This window comes from Rhagoletis pomonella, unplaced genomic scaffold (assembly GCF_013731165.1).
Source record: "Rhagoletis pomonella isolate Grant_MI unplaced genomic scaffold, Rhpom_1.0 Rhpom_scaffold_00002, whole genome shotgun sequence".
Classification (NCBI taxonomy): Eukaryota; Metazoa; Arthropoda; class Insecta; order Diptera; family Tephritidae; genus Rhagoletis; species Rhagoletis pomonella.
The window spans coordinates 26742861-26760131 of NW_023458556.1; the positions used below are offsets into that span (position 1 = coordinate 26742861).

At 33.4% G+C, this 17271-nt stretch overlaps 1 protein-coding gene across 1 annotated transcript in view; it reads left to right on the forward strand.

The window, feature by feature from the left end:
• Positions 1–17271, forward strand: part of LOC118733352 (homeobox protein 5) — a 90631-nt gene that overhangs the window by 485 nt on the left and 72875 nt on the right. The window lies entirely within an intron of this gene.

Genomic DNA, 17271 nt, shown 5'->3' on the forward strand with positions numbered 1-17271 from the left:
AACAAAATTAATATACCCTTGTGCACAAGTGCGCTCGGGTATAAAAAAAAAACAATTGAACTTTATCATACATCTACAGGTGAAAGTCTTTAATTTAACTTATAATTTTTGAAATTCCTTTTCAAAAGTATTCTCAAACTAAAATCTTCTTAAATCTTTTTCGTGATTGTGATACACATGTATTTCAATAAACTGATGAACTAATTTGAATTTGATTGTTCGAAAACATGGCAACCCTCCTAAATAATGGCCAGAAATGAAGCATTTTCAAACCCATTCCGATTGATCCCCATCTTTTAATAATTCATTCAACTTATTGAATAATTTGAATTTAACTTTTTAAACACGTGGCAACCCTCTTCAAGCATTCCAAAAGTTAAAACTAAAGATTTCTTAACATTTTTCTGTTTGACTATTTTTTTATTTCATATAACTTTTGTATTAGTTAATTTACTTAGACCTTTCAAACATGTAGCAGCCCTCCTCAAGCTTAATCCTCGTTAACCCTCCTTCGACATTGCGATATATATTTTAATTAACTTATTAATTAGTAGAATTTGATTTTTCAAACATGTGGCAACCCCGCTAAATACAGTTCAGAAATAAAAAAAATTCATACCCCTTTCGATTGATACCCATATTTTAATAATTCATTTAACTTGTTAAATAATTTGAATTTAACTTTTTAAACATGTGGTAATCCTATTCCAACAAAAACATTCTTATCGTTCAAACTAACGATTTCTTATAACTCCTTCGTTTGACATTCATATTTTGATATTTCATAAAACTTGTGTATAGGTAAACTAAATTCGATATTTCAATCATGTGGCAACACTCTTTGAAATATTTTCATACTACTACTTTCAGAAACCCCTTTCGTTTGGCACCCATATAGTGACACATATTTCCCTTACCTAATTAACTCAATTCAAATTGAATTTGATTTTTTGAACAGGTGGCAACTCTCCTATAGTTCAGTTAAGAAACAAAGCTTTTCAAACCCATTTTTATTGATACACAGTTTGTAATAAATGATTTATTTTTTAAATAGTTTGAATATCAGTTTTAAAGGGTGGCAACTCTTTTCAAAACAGTAAGACATTATAGCACATCTGCAGTCCTCGACTTTTAATTTGCAGATCTTTTATCCTGCACAAAAAATGCTTTCGCATATATATATAGATATTCGATTCATCGATATGTAGACTCGAGTTATAAGATAACAAGTTGAGTTTCCAGGGGAACGCTTTTGACTCAGTTCGCAGTGTTTCAAAACGGTTGCATAAACCCAGTTTCAATACGCTTTGAAATTCAGAAGTGTATTGTTTTTCATCTTTTCTCAAATCGGTTATTTATTTCTCACATCGCATATTGTTTCGACTATATGAAGGAAGGTGGAAAAAGTCATGGTGTCAGTTGATAAAAAAAAACAGTCGGGCTTAGAGAGGGAAAAGTAGAAGTCATACTTACGAGATTTCAAATAATTTACTCACTTCCCTCTCATCTAACGGTACATTTCCAAAAAAAAAATACTAAAATCGGCGCGAGACCGACTAATCGGTTTAATTGCCTTTGGCGCTGAAACCATCAAAGAAAGTTTTTCTTTTTCAGCTGTAATGAATTCTTTAAGTGTCTTGGAATATTCAAGTGTAGGTATTTATCATTTATTTAGTTTTTTACTAGTTTACTTATCAAAAAAGATTATTAGAAAAAAAGTGTGAGTACCGGTTCTTCAGCTTTTGACATCAGACGCATGTTTTAGAGAATTTTATGTATTTTTTTAATATATAATTTTAATAATTGTATTGCGTAATTTGGCAGAACTAATTTTTCATTTAATTACTGGGCCCACATTTTTTGCGAGTTGTAGACATTATAGTGATCCAATCTTCCCTATATTTTATATTTAGGGTTTTCTGGTAAAGCAGAGAGCACAAACTAAAAATCATCGAAATCGGATGAAATTTAATGTGCCCGCTCAAAAGATTGGAGTGCGTGGCAATTATCCCATCTTTACGAAATTTCCTAACTTGCTCTTAATAAGTAAAATTAGAGCAACTGTCAAGTTTCAGCGAAATCGGTGCAGGTTAACTATTATTTCCACCTGCCTCCATATAGTCGAAAGACTGTGAATCGGTTAGACAACATGTATAAACGCTTGACTAATGATGACAGCGATTAATCATTTGATTAAATTAATCGATTATTTTTGTCCAATTTACGATTCAATTGTATAGTAGTTTTGTGTTTTATGAATCGATTATTAATCGATTAATTTCAAAACGATCGTAAAATTATTAACTTTACTCGACCCGAGGTTCGAAAACATTCATTTCAAAAATCCGTTGGCATTGGCCTCAGTACTGCGAGCTTAAATAATATACGCAGATGATCTCATGGTAGCAAGTCGCCACTTGAATCAATAGAAAATGAGTTCACAAAACCACGAATGAGTATACAAAAACGAAGGCGAAAAGATGACGACTTGGGTCACTCACAAGATGAAATGAGCTTTTATTTAAATTATAAAGGTCTAGAACTGAATCGGAATATCATTGAAGCTTAGGAGGAAGTGAAAACTGTTTAGCTGGTACCTCGGTGCCTGCTGATCGCCTTTTTTCAAAATCTGGTGCTACAGCCATCTAGAAACGCAACCGATTAACAATAAAACATTTACCAACAAGGCTTTTGTTTTTACAAACTTGGTTAAACAATTAACGCCGCTTAAAATATCCGTTTTATTTTATTTACGACTAATTAACAAGTGAAATTGCAAATCTTTTGTGGAAACGTGTTTTTGTGAAAACTCACTGTAAAGAGTGCCTTTAAAAACTCCATAATTCGATTATTTCTTAATAATTGCAATAATTTGCAATTCATTTTTGTTTTTGCTTGTGATTAATCAAATCGGTTGGTTTTCTTTATAAAGCCCGTTTTAAATTTGAATTATTATTTTAATAAATTTTAATCATTGTACGCTTTCATTTCGGTCAACAAATTAATTATGAAAGAAATAACGAAGAAAATCAGCAAATTTTGTTTACTTTTGAAAACGGTATCATCCAGTACGCTAAAAAGACACAGATGTAAACGCTCGAAAGAAATATGCGTTGAATGAAAACGATTTTTAGTTAATGCAGTTCTTTCGTAAGTGTTAACGTGGTAATAGAAGATTTTGAATGTTTTATAAATCGAAAATTTTTTTGAAAAGCTCTTTAAATCTATTTTATTTTCCATGAATAAGCCCATACGAGTTTTTTTGGATGTACGATGTGGTTAGTGTAGTATATCAATCGTGGAATAAAAGTCGATGCATACTGTGCTAAGGTAGCGAATAGAATGTCTTTATTTTACGAAACTTCAATGTATTCACTTCTTAAAGTAACCTCTTTTATTTAAGGTGCCAACAGACTAACAATAATAGTATGTAGCAATATAATGTGTGTTATAAACTATGATACTCTACAGTTAGAAGGAGTAATAACACAAAAAATACTTTGCAGGCGCAACGCAGCACGTCGGACATTTGATAATACATGTGGAGTAAATTTTTTCTTGATTAAACTTTTTTTTTTAAGTTCGACTTTCGAACGCGTATCTAGTAAAGCTTCCTCAAACACTTTTCATTCGGTACTCTTTTTGTGATATTTCAGTTAACTTCCCATATATATCCATATTTTTATCTTATTCCTATCGAAAGATTTACGATTTTGTACGTCGACACTCCCAAATCGTACAACGTGCCTTTAAAAATCTGCCTTTTAATCAAAAAATTCTTTATTGAAACTATTTTCTTTTTTGTATCATGCATTGCTATGTTTTTACTTTTGAATGGAAAGGAATACATATATCTCTTAAAGGCAACCTTACTCTGCCGATTTTTTAAATTTACAAACTTTGAGAAAAGCCTTCACTGTTTACTTACTTATTTAAGAAGTAAAGCGAATGTCACCCAACCCAATGTTGCGCTTTATAATACGATATTATCAGCATACTTAAGTATATGTATGTATATATGAATGTACGTATTCAAACAAAAGCCATTGAGTGAGTTCTAAGCTGCCATAAGGATTCGTAGATAGTAAAAGGTGTAATGCATAGTATTTCGGCTCAGATTGCGCTATCCTTTGCTGCAACACTTTTAAAAAGATCAAATATCTGAAGCTAATTTTATTAATCCCAAAGCTCACCTGTCTATGAAAACAGACTATAAAATATACATACACATGTATACCACACACACTTGGTGGCAACTAGCAAGCAGACATAATCGGCTGTTGTAACAATTTAAAACAATTTGAGATACCATGAAATCACATAGCTTGCAAATTATAAGGAAAATCTAAATATATGCGTACACAAGTGCCACATGCATATATTACAGCTAAAAGTACCTATCGTTTTGGAAGAAAATGAAAATGTTATTCATTTTAGGGGCCGACCGCAATTACATCAATGTTAGAATGGCAACAACAATAAATTTTTCAAAGGCGGACACATGTTGTTTGCAATTTTTGTTATTATTGTACGCTTGTTGTTGTCTATGTATACTGCGCACGTTTATTTTATAATAGGGTAAACACTTGGTTTACTCGATTAGGGAATTTTGGAAGCCCAAAGGATGCCAAGGAACGTACGCTAAAACAACTTTATGTAAGTAAATATGAAGTAGTGAACAAGAACGTGCAACTAGCCAAGTATTTGCGCACATTCATATGTACATATGCATGTACGTATGTGATTGTTGCAACCGCACGCACAACGTGCCACAGATAGGAACTAATGCGATGACAACCATTGTGTCGACACACCAAACACTCCAACAACTGAATTTACCATCTAAAATGCGAAGGCTAGAATGATGTAGAATATTAATGGTGGGAGAAGCTGTGCACCTTAGGTTAGGAAAGGGCTGGCGAAGAATATTATGCCTAACTGTGTGTGGTCGACACAACATAAACGACAATAGAGTATGTAGCAACATTAAATTACACACATCCGTTCAGGATATGCTAAACACAGAACAACAGTCATACATACATTCATACATGCGAGTAGACATTTTTTGGCGGCGACATGTGTGCACGACGACACACTATTTACTACAAAATTGTGCCTGGTTTGAGTAGATATACATTCAACCATTTCACTTTAATTTTGTTGTTATTGTCGTCTGTTGTCTGTACTATGCGCCTACTTGTTCTTGTTGATATCTTAATGGCGTGACATTGCAACTGAGCAACAGCTTTTTCATATACATACTCCACTTACTTTGACTGTCAGCGGTAATGTTGCTGCAACACTATTACGATTGTGGCAATAACAGTGGGAACAACAAACACCGGCACTGCAAACGGAATTTTATCAGAGACGTGACGCTTACCTAGTTGGCTTAAAAATACCCTTTGTCAAGGAAAATTTTAAATAATCTCAATACAGTTATTTATTAAAGGAACCATATTAATAGTTCCTTGTTGGCTGTTGCATGCTGGAACCATTCTTACCACTATAAGTGATTAGTTGTTCGGTGTACTTCCCTACAAGAATTGTGTGATGGAAACTAACACATTCTCATTTATCTTACTAACACATTTGCAAATTTTGCGTTGGTTAAAAAGAGACCAATATATAAGGCCATAAGTTGGAGGAAGACGGAAGATCATATGTACACAAATGTTTACATCAGATTTTTCACACTGCCCTTTAGAATGTGATAGAAACTTGTAGGTAGCCAGTGACAGAAATCTCTATCAGCCTTGCCAGTCAAATGATTTGTCAAATGATGGTCACTGTTCTTGCAGGGTTATTTCTGTCCTACAAATAGGCTGTTAAACGTCCTTCAATAAGACTAAGCCGCCATATGCTGGTTTCACTCAAGAGGCTTGATGGTTCCTTCATGGAGGCAAGGAGTGAGATCATTTCAATTCTTTGGCATACTCGTTTCCGTGAAAATCAAGTGATGACAGGTGCACTCAGGGCATTGTGCCTTCTGCCTAGCTCTAGATAATTGGCAATTGATTCCCTACTTGTCAAATTTATTGGTACTAATCTCTACGCCCAGGCCTATGCAGATGATACCTATGACTACGGTGACCATCCGTTCTTTATTTTAAAGGAGAGACCTTTATTTTAACCCCCGTCCTTAATAACTTTTTTCAAAACAATGGACGCCTTTTGTCCTTTATTTCTTAAACTGTCCTTGAAATCGGCTCTGCATTTTTCAGAGGTAAGTTTTTAAACGCAGAATATGAAAAATAAAAATGTCTCTTACAAAATATAATGAAAACTTTTATAGTTATATAAGTTAATAAGACAAAATATAGCGAACTTGCTTTTCTTGGCGCGCATAGTCACCGGGAGTACCTGGTAATGACACAGCTGATCATTTGGCTATAGAAGTCTTGGACCAGATATTTCTTGGTTTGCAACCAGTTATAGCACTCCTGTATTCAGCCATCGAAGCCAGCTTTGAGAACAGAATTCATGTTCTTCTCAATCTCAGACTTGTGATAGGCATATATGTCAACCCCATTTTCCTTCCTGCCTTGAAAGTTATGAGACGGCGTAACACCTATAGTGCTTCTTCTACGCCTTTTAAAGAATTAGCTATGAGGCAATTGACAGCGTTTTATTTGAAGATCTGTAGATTTAAAACGTGTTAAAAGGGAACATAAAAACCGTACAACAGGGATATTATTGCACAATCGTGTAAAAGGAAATTATATGGGGAAATTATAAAACTCTTCCAAGAATCTGATCCCTCGGCAGAAATATATGCACTGGAAAAAACTAGAATAATTACCTGCAACTGCTCGGGAAAAATTATGCTTGTTTTTAGAAGTGGTGGTCGTGTACAAAACGTAGTGGAAATTGATCCAAAAGCACGCGATTTCACCACCCTAAAGAAATCAAGGTTGTCAAATCCAATAATCCAGTTACTTCAAAAAATCAAAAAACCGCTATCGTTTTTTTAAATATTCATCTTCAAACTGCATTTTTTTTATTATTATTTGGTGGCGTAGTAATATTTACTTTTATCAATGTTATTAAGCTTTCTATCACGACTTTTGTTAAGGAAAAAGCGAAGAAACAACAAGTTCTAAGCGGTAGAAATTATAGCTGCTATATCGGAGATAACCTATCTCCTCATCAGACTTCGTTATCTCAACGGCAAACGACAATAGTTTACGGGTGTGCTTTTCTCAGCGGTGACATTGCACATCAAGGATGTGGGTTTAATTCCTGCTGAAGTCTACTCAAAGAAGTCTGGTGAGGTTAAGCTTAAACTTTAACAAAGAAAAAAAAAACATGCTTAAAAAGGGTGTATTTTTCCGAAAAATCTCACTCATTTATATAGCACACACGGCGTATGATAAACATTTTTTATTATTTTTCTGAACTAAATTTAAATTTTATCCGCCATTTATAACTACAGGGCTATGCTAGAAAAAATTACAGATAACACTGTAGGGACGTTAAACTGACACAAAAAAAAACGCCGGGCCACGTAAACTTAATTTTGAGTTATATATTACGGATCTGTATACCATTTTTCTACATTAGAATGAATAAAAATCCAAATTTTAATTGGGAAAATGTTACTCATACGACAAGGTGCGATATGGCGTATGAGTAACATTATTTTCTGCTTCTATTTCATGCTAAAAAAGCTTATTACACATTTTCATTTGACCATTTAAAAGTGGTTTATATCCAAAGATTTTCATCGTTAGTAGCTTAATTCTTTGATAACAGGAAATGTTTTAACACAAATAAAAAAAATTGCAAAAACGGTGTTAGTTTTTTAATTTTTTCCTTGTTAAAGTTTGAATTTTTTTCATAGAATGAAAATATCTTAGGAAAATTACCAAATCTGGAAAACCGGTATACAGATCTATAACCTGTGAGCCAAAATTAAGTTTACCTGTCTCTGCTTTTTTTGTGTGACTTCAAAACATGAGTGAACTACAGTGTAATATGACCAAATATTTTAATTAAAAAAAAGTGATGATATGAATTCTTATTTCGTAGTTTTACATATTATTTTTATAATGTATCGCCTTTAGAAGGGCAAAGTTAGGTATTGCATATAGTTGTTTGTGCTACTTTTGTTGTTGTATTATTGCACGGATAGCAAAATCTCTAAACTATGCAAGAATTTTGCCAAACCCTAAGAAACATCCTAATTGGTCATAAGAAAAGCCAAACGTAACATCTTAATAGTGTTCCTTTTAGACCAATATCATATCAATCTCATTGAAAACGAATTTATTTAATAAAATAATATTAAAATTCATGCGATGAGGTGGTAAGATTTTTAAAAAAATTTCAAACTTAAATGGCCACATAGTGAAAAAGTTATGGTACCGCTTTTATCGAAAGAACCTTTAGAATGAAGTCTTATTTTTATATAACACTAGCAAGAACTCGGCGTGCTTCACTGCGCATTAAAAGTGTTGTTGTGCTGTTTGATACCCGATTTTTAATATTTCATTTATTTTATCAATTTAATTGAATACAAATTTTCAAGCAGGTGGCAACCCTCCTCAAGCATATTTTCAGCAGTAAACTTTCTTAAACCTCTTCAGTTTGATACCCATATTGCAATATTCCATTTATCTTATCAATTCAATTAAAATGAAATTTTCAAACAGGTGGCAATCTTCAAGAAAAATATTTTCGACGGTAAACCTTCTTAAACCTCTTTCTTTTGGCAGCTGTATTGCAATATTTACGCCATCTTATCAATTTACTGAAACTGCAATATCCAGACAGGTGGCAACTCTTTAATTTTTATCTTTCTACATTTTAAATTAGACCTCTAGCAATACAGCCGTAAAAACTGCATTCAGTTCCATGTATTAGCTTTCGAGTGATGCGCGTACAATACTTATAGACAGACAGACAGGCGGCAAAAATTATAAAAGTTTTTGATTTGGTTTCTGGTGCTCTAATAAAGACCCACCATATTAATTTTTATTTAAAATATATAATGTACAGACATCGGCCTGTTAAAATGGTATTATATATATAGATGATTTCCTTATAACTAAAGAAAAATTCGTATAAAAAAAAGCGGTAACTTTTGCTATAAATGATTCGAAATTTTTTTGCAAATTTTTCTATACGTGAATTTTTGGTTTTTTTTTAAACAGGTCGAAAGTTGTAATGTTTTAAGCCAGAATTTTCTAAGTAGTACCTTTTATAAATGCAAATAATACATTTCTATATCCATATAAAGTGCTGGCAAATGCATGTTTTTGTTTCTCCACGAAAATCCTTATGTAAATTTGCTTACTTAAAGTATAGTTGTCCTTGCAATGTCGAAAAATTACCGTATGCTACCCAAATATTGGTGTGGACTTTTGGCCTAACATACTTATATACAAACATACATACAAATGAATGTGTGGAAGTTTGCGCATGTATTTACATAAATGTGTGCGCCAGCATGCAGTTAACGTGCGTACGTGCATGCGTACGGCAAAAAAGACACCAGGAGACATTTTATGAGTGCATGTATCCGACGTGTAATGGCTTTAGAGTCAATTGTAGCCATACGTGGGTATCAGCTTGTACATATATGCATATGCATGTACATATGCACGCTTTATGTGTGAATGAATGTGTACAAAAGTACAACCTTATGGCTGCGGAGGCGTGCGTGTAATAACCGCTTGTCTGCAGATACTAAATCAACTCAATCGCATTTGCATTCATTTCATTACACGCTGAAAGTCCCCCGCCCCCCAGAAACACGCTAAAAGAAGCAATGAAAGCAAAGTGGGTAAGGTGTAACAGGGTGACTCGTATTCAAGCAGGCAAACAGTGGAAGAGAATGTCGGTACAGCTTCTTGATGGAGCCGTAGAATAAGCGGCCGACATATGTATGTATGTACGTACGCTTCTTGCCAACTGGCGGTTATACTATTTTGTTGCGACTGCTATACTACACATACGCACACATTGCACTCTCAACAACCGGATTATGGTTTACATTCATAATAGTAAAAGCGTTTTCATTTAGTCGTCGGTAGTGGAAAATATCTTTGTGCGATATCCTTGTGTGTGTGTGCTTATAATTTTGCATGTTTTCATTTCATTGCCACACACGAGTGCTACTTACATACATACTCATCCTTGCAAAGGTTTTCAAACATACAAATGAACGAACAATTGTGAGGACAAGTACCTCCCCTATCGGCTAAAGATACAGATATGTACATAAGTGAAAAGCAGAATTGTATGAGACCACCAAAAATTACTGCATGGCCAGCCGTTGCGTTTTACCGCGCATTTGCGTAATACCAAATGAATGAAGATTTTTGTTGGTAAAAAGTCAACTTTATATATAGTTAGCGCAACTTCATTTTCAACATACATACATATGTGAATTACTTTATTAATTTTCTAGCCTCCCATGCGGAAACGATTATGGAATCGGCGCCGTCTTGGAAACAAGTATGGCCAAATTTTTTGCCAACTCAGAGCTAGTGCTGTTTTAGGGCCTCAACCAAACTATACCCATATCTAAGTTTCCATACCTATGATTTTGCTCTACCTCACCTTAACTATTTTAAACAGTGGGTCAACATTTCTTATTTTTGATCAAACACCCAATTTTTTAATGTGCCATTTTATGTATAAAACAACTTTAACCATAATTCTTGTATTATTGAATTCTGAAAAAATGTATAAAAATCCTTAACCCATTAACTCCTATCGAACACTTGTGTAAAAATGTTAGTAAGTGGGTTAAAATGTTGCACCAAAGTCTTGCCATCAGATTTTGTTAAGCGTCGCCGAAAACGAAAATCTTCTAAGAAATAAGGAGGCATAGTAAATACATAATGCTTCATAAAAAAAAAATACATTTGCCCCCCGAAAATAGGAAACTTTAATTAACCCTCTGTAAACAAAATTTAGGATGAAGTGGAACAAAATCCTTGCGGGGCTTGACTATCACGCATAAATACCAACGTTCAGTTGGGTTTTGTTGAGGTCCTAAAATCACTATTCGACTGAGAAAGAAAGGACGTTGACAACATTTTTTTTCAAGATGGTGGTCATTTCTTAACCCCCCTAAGAGCCGCAAATTTCATTAAGGCATTCATGTGGCCCGCCATACTTGCGATTTTGAAATAGGAGGTGTTTAGAGTTCCGCCCAACCAAGCCGCTGCGATATGAAGAAATTTTTTAAGAAATCTTAAAGAAATTTAAGGATTTCTAGAGGAATCATTACAGAATTCTGAACAAAACTGTTAAAGATTTTGGGGAACTTTGGTTTGCAGGGAGGTCATTTTGAGAGGAAGGCCCCATGTTTTACCAAAAAGGTGTTTTATCGAGAGTTGCCCCAGACATTTTCCTTCACTGGAGGAGTCTATTTCTTTAGTGCCCATAGTGAATTTCGTCGTAGATAATTTCTCTGGTCGAGTAAATGGTACAATATTAGTTTTCGTTTGTTGTTTGTTTGTTCAAAAGTTTGCCCATTCACAATCCGGAACGTTTAAGAAAGAACAATGCATTAAAATAGTTAACTTCTTATACCAAAAAAATGAATCTTCTGTGACTGCATTCTCATCATAGACATAACTATTATTAAGAGAAAAGAATAAAAGTCAATCAATAATTATTATATTAAGATAAATATTTTTCCAGTCATCTGCAATTATTATTCAAGAACTTATATTATAAAAGTCCTTTCATAATAATTATCAGAAGATACATTTTTAAGTCTTCAAAGACTTTTATTTTAAGACTTGTATTATAAAAGTTTTTTCATAATAATTAATCAATTTATGAGATACATATTTTTAAGTTTTCAAAGACTTTAATTTGAAGATTTATATTATAAAAGTCTTTTGAAAACAATTATGAGTGCGAAACAATTTTTTAGGTCTTTAAGAGTCGAACGTCGAATATAACTTTTCAACTCCGATGCAATGCTTAAAGTTCCAGTCGGTGCTTTCAAGACATTCATTTCCTAGGTATATACAGCGTGGCGACGAATAACAGTTACCCAGATATTTTTGAGAAATAAAAGAGTCCTTTATAGATTTTGCGAAAAAAGTATTTTATTGTTATTTTTCCACAGATTTTACTTTAGTTGCATTAATTAGTTTTTAAATTTTAATCCTTATTTACATTTGCCAGCAGTGTAAACTTTGAGAGGAAAGTTCATTTGGCACGCAGGTCTTCGTCAGTTAATTTATTCCATATCTTCTGTAACCATAGGCTAATTTTCTCCATTTTGAGTCCCTTATACTCCCCCTTCTGTCCAACCTAAGGCCTCATACTCAAAAATCGAATAGACTCGGAACTGGTGACTAGGACGGTCATTCATTCGACCAACCTTATACAGTTTTTTTCTTTTTTGTACTTTTTTTATACAAAGCCTAAGAAAAAATACACCTGAAAAAGACTTGCGTGCCAAATGAACTTTTCTCTCAAAGTTTACACTGCTGGCAAATGTAAATAAGGATTAAAATTTAAAAACTAATTAATGCAACTAAAGTAAAACCTGTGGAAAATTATCAATAAAATACTTTTTTCGCAAAATCTTTAAAGGACCCTTTTATTTCTCAAAAAAACCTGGGTAACAGTTATTCGTCGCCACGCTGTACATAAAAAAAAAAAAAACTCAGTTTTCGCTTCGCCTAACCCTGCCTTGGTATTTTCCTTTCGAAATCCTTTCATTCCATTCCGTTTCACTGTCATATCACTATATGGATATTCATTGCCTGCCTGCTGTCGGTTGGCACATATGTATAACTCTTTCAGTTATCCCTTAAATTCCTCGCGCTCCCTTCTTTGATTTCTTTCTCAAATTGCAGCTTTCATTCGCATCTGTGCAGTTTGTTGGCAAAATGTTAAAATCCTTAAATACGAAATAATTTTCACCAAAAACAGAAATGTCGAAGGAAAGAGTAAGAATGTGAGGGGGGTAACTGTACCTTTTGCGTTTTATTTTTATTGCAGTCCCACGTGCTGCAGTTTGTCGCCTGCAGTTGTGGTAACTATCGTCTTTTGTTTTTCTTTCACTTTTATTTTTCGTTTTTTTTTTTTGCAAGCTTTATGTGACTTTATGCAAAGTTGCATACATGTCTGAGCTGGTGATTTAATTTTAACAGATTTTAATTGCCGAATTTCATTTAAATATTCCCATAAATAGAGTAGCTCAAGTTAAATTGAATTTATTTGTGTATGGGGAATTTTTGTATAGGAGGGAATTCCCTATTTTAATTTTCTACATGGGATATGGAATCAAAGAAAGGCAACAATTAACAAAATAATAATAATAACTAAAAAAATTTTAGAGTAGGTTATGTAATGATAGGCTGTAGTCTAGCGCTTTAACCAAGATCCTGATATGCCAACATTTAGACCCGAGGGTCCCATTGTGATACCGTTAAACCCCTTATAAAGCGATGATTAAAGCCATTCGAAAAAGTGTCGATGACAGTAACGCCGTCTAATCCCGCCAATGCCAAGCAGTGGAGAGTAAGTGCTCAGAACGAAATTTCGCAGGTAGTAAATGTCAGGCACGGAGAGTAACTCAGGACCCGCCAGAAATTGGAATGAAAGATGTTTAAACTGTAGCGTCGCAAAATTTTTTCAAGTTAAGCAAATTACGGCTGTGTAGATCTGGCGTGGTATTTCGTCTCACTGCGTTAATTTAATCGGATACTCTCCTGTCTAATGGAGCCATCAGAATTGAAGGTTGAGTCTTTGTGGGCACAAGATGAGCGTTCGTTGAGATGCCACTAGGTCAATTTACATACAATAAACGTTACAATAAACGGCAGCCTTCTTCTTCCTTTTACTTATTACTACAACCTTTTGTCGGATTAGGACAACAACGAAAGACTTCGCCAATGTTCTCTATCCAATGCTAAGTTTTGCTAGTAATTCACTCCAAATGCAGACACATTCTTCGGAACTTCGTCCTTCCATCTTTTCAGTGGAGCAACATTATAACTACGGAAGACATGTGATTTTTTGGGAAATATAATGGGCTGCATACCTTGAAAAATTTTGCAAAATATCACAAAAAAAGTTGAAAATTTGAATGCAATTTTGTAAGATGTTTATGTTTTCACAAAGTTTGAAATATGAATGTATATGGTTTTTGTTAGATAAGAAGCTATACTTTTTTAAAAAAATAATTGCTAAATTTTACATTAAAAAAATGGAAAAATTTGTTAAAATGTGGTGTCCTATTTATTTTCCAGCACTGTATATGTTTGCATTTCGACACTGCGATTTAGATTGCCACCTCATTTTACGCTTTCCAAAACAAGAGAGGAACAGTTGCACGTGAATGAGTTACGTAGTCTAAAGCGTTGTTTATTCTCAAATGTCACAGAGAGGTCCTTTCCAATTTAAAAGGAACAACTTCTGCTCTATGTTAGCCTTCATAAACGTATTTCTTTTGCTTTCTGTAGAGGCAGCTTCTATTCGTTATGTTCTCCAAAAAACCACAAAATGAGAGTAGATATGTGCCGAGCTGCTTATATGCGATATTTTCAAAGATTTTAGAAGCTTGGAATATCTGGTCAACGATTCACTTTCACACAGTATCATCGATAAGATCTTACTATATAAGCATAAAGCTTCTCCCACGATTGTTATCGCAAATATCAGGATCTCCCTTCTTGTGGAGTAAACAAAGCACGTGAGATACTTCCCGCAAATAATTATTTATTTATTTATTTTTATTTATAATGCTGGCCAAGATATATTTTTGAAATCATTCCTATGTTGAGCAATTTCCAGATTTTCATACGAATATGCACACATAAATACAAAGCACACCCCAATGAACGCTTATAAATAGGGAAAATAAACATTTAAAGTTTAAAATCAAACTTGTAGTACGTTTATTCCCAAAAGGGGGAAATTTGAATAGAAAATGTCAGCAAGTAAAACGGGAAATAAGAGCAACCAAAACAAGTTGAAAGTGCTTGACATAAGTTATGTCAAAACATGTCATCATGTAAATGCATACATATCCACCTGCTATTTTCTGACTTCTAACCGTTGCACCAGCTACAACAACAACAACATGCACATTTCAGACGTCGTGCTGACAAACAGATTTGCAGGTGCGACACGTATGCAAATGCAACGCTGCTGCACGTCTTGACGCGGCCAAAGTCAGGAGGAAAGTAACAATCTACGTGCCATGGCGTGAAAGTGAAGATGAATGTCAACATATCAAAAGGAAATGTACGCATATACATACATACTTATGTGTGTAGTGCAACTAAAGAAGGATGTCTAGTTAAGAAAATATCGGCCGAGCGAGAGTGTGTTTCATTCTAATCCCGCGCGAGTGAGTCAGTGTGATGCAGGGTACAAACTTAAAGATTTTTGTTTAAAAAAAAATTGTTTGTGCGCCTTCAAGAATTTCATTGCTATTAAAACAAAAATTAAAAAAATTATTTTTTTCGACCTTATTCGCTAAAACCGTTCACAAACTATTTCGTCTATCTCATTTTTTATAATTCAATTATGCAAAGCATGGAAAAGTACAAAAAAAAACATGAAAATTAAATTTTAAAATTTCGTTCATCAAACGTTAGTCAGCCACATTTGATTTATGACACTTGAAGTATCACGGCACCAGCTGCGGCATGAAGGCTACCTGCTTTTTTGTCGGTCGCCAATGTTTTTTCTTCGAATTTAATTATACATCAAGTCTAAAGCTTTCGGCAACCTGGCGCATGTGAGTGCATTGCGGCCTGCTAATTTTCATTTTTATCTCACGGCTAACTAATAAAAATACTTAATTTTATTTCACAGCTGGACGTGGGTGATGTGTTATTATACTTTGTATTATAACGATAAATGTGGCCAGGCCACACGAAAGTGGCTTTCGTCGCGCGAAATTTTCGTAAATATTTATATGTTTATGTGCCTTTATGTGAATTGAAATGCAATGAAAAACAAAGAAATATAATATTTTAAGTGCATACAGCAAAAAAAAGAAACAAACAAAGGTGCGCTGTGCACCCCAAAGTCTGAAGGCTTTTTGGAGGGCAGTTAAAAATAAAAAAAATAAAAAAATACAAATTTTAATATACCACGTTTCCATAAATGGGCTAAATAGTAGAAAATAATATTTCGCAGTCACATAGAATTTTTTTTTTGATAACTATTTAAATATTATTTAAATTTATGTGGTGTTTATGCATTTTTAAGAAATTATGTTCAGTTGAATTTCCAAAAAATTATGTCCACTTTTTAAATTACGAAAAAATATTCACATTTTTTTCAAGTACAGAAATTTAAGTCCAGTTTTACTTATTTAAAATGTATGTCTGTTTTGTAAGTTACATGAAAATTATATCCAGTTTCTGATTTACCAAAAGTTTAAGTCCAGTTTTTTAAGTTACAAAAATTTAAGCGCAAATTTTAAAACCCACCGAAAGATTTTCTTCTTATTCTTTGTAGTCTCATTATATTAAATTATGTATTATGTATTATCTAATTATTTGACTGTCTCTCTTAAATATTACCCAAGCCTGCAAAAAATGCAAATACAAACATAGGCTTTTGAATTTGTTTTAATTATGTTCGTGATTGGAAAATATTTGTGCATGTAAGTATGTACATATATATGTACAAATATCCAAAATACACATTTAGATTTTCAGCTGTGCAACTCAGGTAGTTTCTAAATTCCTTCAATGTTTACATTAGATGTTTAAGGAGGTTCAACGAAAAACGCGTTCTGATTGCTACATACATACATACATATGGAGATATGTACATATCTAAAAACTACATATGCAATCAGCTACGAAAACAAATAATATTCATTTTTTTGTTTTACTAGTTCTTAGCATAAATATTTCAGGCAGCCGAAAAAGAAAAGTTCCTACTATTTTTGACCTTTGAAATGCTGCGAAATCATTTAAAGAAAATTAAAAATATAAACACTGACGTCATTTCTAATCAATATATGTACATATGTATGTAGTCGTTTTTGCTTGACGCGCACATTTATCCAATAAGCTGTCTGTTATATGTATGTATGTATGTACATTAGACTGCATCACTACCCCGACCAAAAAAATTGGTACTGTGTTTCCATGGGAATTATAAAATCTATTATATTTTAAGACTTGCACCAAAGTATTTCAGAAAAATATTAAGATTTACGTGAGCTAGACCGATTTGAAAATACCTCAAAAAATTTAGTTTTTAAAATATAGTTTCATAAAGAATTTTTTGAAACAAATCCCCTCAGATTACAAAAAAAAA